At 42.1% G+C, this 5,259-nt stretch overlaps 1 pseudogene; it reads right to left on the bottom strand.

The window, feature by feature from the left end:
- Nucleotides 1-3,725: 3,725 nt before the first annotated feature.
- LOC118676597 lies at nt 3,726-4,693 on the bottom strand (annotated as a pseudogene).
- Nucleotides 4,694-5,259: the final 566 nt, after the last annotated feature.

Raw genomic sequence — 5,259 nt, 5'->3', positions numbered from 1 at the left:
ATAGCTCTTGTTACTAGTTTTCATAATATATTCTCAATCTTTCTTTTTTTATTAACAAATATTTGCATTTGGGTGTTGGAGTATTTTGTGCATGTTTCTTAATTCCCCATAAACAATCTGGATATATAATATGCATTTGATCCCCTGGGAACATTTATTGGCATATCAGGAAAGATAAATAAGTAGTGATACTGAGAATAAAATGAGAACCTTTATGAACTTTGCTGCAATGAATTAATTTAGAGATTGTACCAATTCATTAATTCTTCAACTATAAAGTAAATCAGTAGTTTTCAAACTTTAGTATGTATCAGAATCACCTGGAAATCTTGATAAAATAAAAATAACTGGGCCCTATCTTTGGAGTTTCTGACTCAATAGATTTTACATGGGCCCAAGATTTTGTGTTTGTAACAAGTTCCCAGTTTTATTGGTTTGCTAGAGCTTCCAGAACAAAATATCACAAACTGGGTGGTTTCAACAACAGAAATTTATTTTCTCACAGATCTAGAGGCTGGAAGTCCAAGATCAAGATATTAGTAGGGTTAGTATCTCATGTGGCCTCTCTCCTTGGCTTTCAGATGGCTGACTTTTTGCTATTTTCTCACCTGGTCTTTACTCGGTAATTACCTCTGTTTAGTGTCTCTTCTCTCCATTTCTTATAAAGACACCTGTCAGATTGAATTAGGGCCCACTCAAATGGCCTCATTTTAGCTTCATCACCTCTTTAAAAACACAGTCTCTACGTACAGTAATGTTGTGAGGTATTGGGGGTTATGGCTTTAGTATATGAATCTTGGGGGATACATAGTTCAGCCCAGAACAAGTTTAAATAATGCTGAGTTAGAGAATTGCTAGCTTAAATAATCAAGTTGAGCCAACTGAAAATGATCTGGATAAGTTATGGTGACAACACCAGTGAGGAAAAGACAGCAGATAATATCTGAATAGGAAGTCTTCTCTCTTCCAACATTTTCTGAAAATGACAATCGCACACTGGAAGATTGGGGAAAAGAAGCTGCGTTTGTGTGAGGAATAGGGATGCTTCATTCCTCACCTTCCATATACTCTGAATTAACAGAAGGAAAAGTATATCCATATGAGGGAACCTTCAAATGCATTAGAAACTCTCAGCCTTCATAAGTAATGTGCCAATTCACTTGTTTCCTGCTTTTTGCTTATAACATGGTGTATGTAGATTACTCTTAAAGGTGCTTATGAGTGGGAGATACAGGGATTTCCAGACTTAATCACTGTGACATTCAAGTTGGGAGCATTATAGGTATCATGCCAATTAAGGAATGCTTTATTCCATAGAATTTTCAGCACAATTGTGTCAGAGATTTCTCCAGAGAAGTAAGCTAGTGTCACCATCAGCTCCTAATTAGGTCAGAAATATTATTTTTTTTAAGTTCATCCCCTGAAGTTATTGGCCCTTGAGAATATATGTCAAATGTTGGAGTTTCCAATTTAGCTTTCTGCCCTGCAGAAGGGCTCAAGATTTGTAAACACTCTCCCACAAATGAGCAAAGCCAGACCCATTAAAAGCCCATCTCCTGGTCACTTTGAATCAACAAATGCCACTATTGCAAATTCTGATTTTTGTCCTGACCCATAAGGATTTCTCTTTAATATCTCAGATGCTTCATTTTATGATTAAAGAATGTAGTTGTGTGTGTGTGTGTGTGTGTGTGTCCCCTTATTTTCTTTATATTAGTTATATCATGGCCAAGTTCTTTGAATGTAGTTTCTATGCACTTTGCCACCTCTTTTTACTATATTTAATTTGATTCAGTATTAAGTAAATATGGAAGGGACCTTGGTGGTATGTATTTTAAACTACACATATGTTAAGTGTCAGAGTTTGACAGAAAACCAAACATCACTGAGGCCATTACAGAAGAGAGGTATTTCAAAAGTACTTGAGAAACTTCTACAAATGTCAAAGATAAACCAATGAAAACTAACTTTACCACCTTCTGAAATCTTTTGTTTCAAGTGTGTATGTGTGTATGTGTGTGCATGCATGTAGGTGGGTGGAGGAGAGGAGTAGTACCTCACATGACAGGAAACCTCAGAGGCATTGCAGATCTTCTTTCTTACCCAAGCTCTATACCCAATCAATCACAAAATGTTAAAACTCGGGCTACTAATATATTCTGAATCCAGTCTGAGTCTTTGCTACAATTACATCTACCTCTCCAGCAACTGTTACCTTATTTCAGGCATTTAGCTTCATCCCTAAGATCAAGGGTTAACATAACATCCTGAATTTTGGCTCTTTTATTACAAATCTTAAAATATTTACTATCTGGCCTTGTAATAAAAAAGATTGCCTATACCTGTCCTAAGTTAATAAAGTGGTCCTTAAACTGTTGGCCTCCTATTCTCTCCACTCTCAACTATTCAGTTATTGCTTACTACCTAAAAACTGAATTTTTAGCTATTTATTATGGCCCATGATACACCATTTCTAGCTACTACTATTTTCAGCAGCATCTCATGCTTCTCTCTTCTGCTTATTCTATAACCTGGTACTAGTAAACTATTTGGAGTTTTGATCATTTCCCAGAACTCTCAAGTAGTTTATAAATATACTAGTGGTCCGGTGAACGAAATTTGTGCACGGGGGGGGGGTGTCCCTCAGCCCACCCTGCACCCTTTCCAATCTGGGACTCCCTTGGGGGATGTCCGACTGCCAGTTTAGGCCCAATCCCTGAACCAGCAGTTGGACATCCCTCTCACAATCTGGGACCACTGGCTCCTAACTGCTCACTTGCCTGCCTGCCTGCCTGATTGCCCTCTAACTGCTGCCCTGCCAGCCTGATTGATGCCTAACCACTCCCCTGCCATCCTGATTGCCCCCAACTGCCCTCCCTTGCTGGCCTGATCGCCCCCAAGGCTTTTATTAGGATAGATATGACCCTTCACAGAAAATTTCACTAACACTGCTTTACAATAAGGGATTGACGATTGAATCATTGGGGCCAGGCACCAAGATGTCCTTTCTTTGAATAGTGGAGAGAATAATTATCTTGTCTTTAAGTTGCCCTGAACATCAAATGAAATAATGACTTAGAAAAGTATAAAAGCACCATATAAAGACAACTGTCTTTTTCATATACTGAAAAGACAATAAAGTGGTAAAATGAAAGACACTATTTTTATTCTCCCCCTTCCTTCCTTTACAGCCTTTATTTAAACTTTGAAATTTATAAAAATTTCATTTCTATTTTCATTTCTTCACATTCAATATTATTTTTGTATTAGTTTCAGGTTTTATATTAGTTACAGAATAGTGGTTAGACAATCATATACTGTACAAAGTGTTCCCCAATATTTCCAGTACCCACCTGGCATCATACCATCATTACAACTCTATTGACTGTATTACCTATTTTAGTGACAATAGTTTACAGGTTCCTTCCAATCTTTCATTTTTGTTGCTTGCCCCTCCTTTTCTTTCTCACTTCTTACTTCATTTTCTTTTCTTTCCTTTTCTTCTCTTCTCTTCTCTTCTCTTCTCTTCTCTTCTCTTCTCTTCTCTTCTCTTCTTCCCTTCTTTCCTTTTTTTTTCTCTTTTTCTTCTTCTTCTTCTTTTTCTTCTTCTTCTTCTTCTTCTTCTTCTTCTTCTTCTTCTTCTTCTTCTTCTTCTTCTTCTGAGAAGTAACCTTTATTTCCTTGTTTCTCAAATAGAGCTGGCTGAGCTGGTTGCTTTTTGGTAATTAATCAAACAGACTAAATCCCATATCCTCATTCGACTCCTCCAACTCTTCCTTTGCTTCAACCTTGGCTGGGGCTGCAGCAGCAGCAGGAGCAGCAGTGGTGGTGGCGGCCACAGGGGCAGCAGCCACAAAAGCAGATGGTTCAGCCAAGAAGGCCTTGACCTTTTCAGCAAGTGAGAAGGTGTAATCAGTCTCCACAGACAAAGCCAGAATTCGCTTGTACCATTGATGATAGAATGATAGAATGGGGTACTGATGCAACAGTTGGGTAACCAATCTGAAGGCATACGCTGGCAACATTGCGACACCCTCTAGGAAGCGGGAATACAGAGTTTCCTCTGTGATGTCAAGCACTTCCTGGTTGTATATGCTGCCATTGTCAAACACCTGCTGGATGATCAGCCCAAAGGAGAAGGGGGGATGTTCAGCATGTTCAGCAGGTGGCTTCTCTGGCTCCCACTTTGTCTCCAGTCTTAATCAGCTGTGCATCACTCAGGATTTCAGTGGTGCCCCTGGAGATGTTAGTAATGATGCCTAAAGCCTGAAGAAGGAGGTCTTCTCTGGCCCCAGACCAGTATTCTGGACTGGCACAGTGACTTCACACTGGACAATGGCACCAGCACGGGCAGCAGCTGGCACCTTATTGGCCAGCAGCGTGTCCCTGATCTCAGTGAGGTCCTCCTTGGTGAACACAAAGCCCACATTCCCCCGGTATGAGGCAGCAGTTTCTCCAGAGCTGGGCTGTTTCCCAGATGTCCTCGGATGGCCTTGAGCATCATGGTGTTCTTGCCTATCAGCACCCCAGCCTTCCCGCGGAGGGACATGCGGATCTGCTGCCCCTGCTTGGAGCCCACATTGGCTGCTCCCACAATGAAGCCTTTTGGATAATCGTCCAGAAGTTGGATGATCTCAAGGAAGTAGTTGGACTTCCAGGTCGCCCTGTCTTCCCTGGGCATCACGGGGGTGCGCCAGGGATTTGCCACGCAGGGTTAAAGACGATGTCACTCCCACAAGGACGCCTGGCAAGAGGAAGCCCTCATTTTCTTTATATAGTATCTCAATTGGTCCTCAAAGCTCAGCAAAGACACTGGGACACACTTAATCCATTTTACAGACCAGGAAACTGAGGCCAATTTCAGTTGGTGGGGAAGTTGATTCAGCGCGCATGGAGCGGTCACAGCCATGCTCTCCGCCCTTCCTAAGGGCCAGCCACTGGGCAAACAGAAAAAAACCTCCCCATCAGGCTTCGGAGCCTCATTCTCAAGCACCTCTTCATTGCAGATGCTCCACATTCTTTCCTCTCCCCCGCCTCCCGCCCCCATTCTTTACTGCCCCCCTTCTCCGGAGCAGGTGGTAGGCTTCGCACTCACCATGCCAGTGTGCGCCCTGGGACAGGATAGGCAAGGGCTTGCTTTTGGGCCAAGTCCGGAGCAGGAGTCGCTGCCTGTCAAGTGCACAGGGTGCTGGGTGAGGCCGGGTTTGCACCAGGAGCTTCTCTTAACTGCAGCAGTCGGGTGCCGCCCCTCAACCCCCT

The sequence above is a fragment of the Myotis myotis genome, unplaced genomic scaffold, assembly GCF_014108235.1.
Source record: "Myotis myotis isolate mMyoMyo1 unplaced genomic scaffold, mMyoMyo1.p scaffold_m19_p_2, whole genome shotgun sequence".
NCBI classification, from domain to species: Eukaryota; Metazoa; Chordata; class Mammalia; order Chiroptera; family Vespertilionidae; genus Myotis; species Myotis myotis.
Note: the sequence above shows the minus strand (reverse complement) of the source record. Positions and strands in the feature narration are given on the sequence as shown.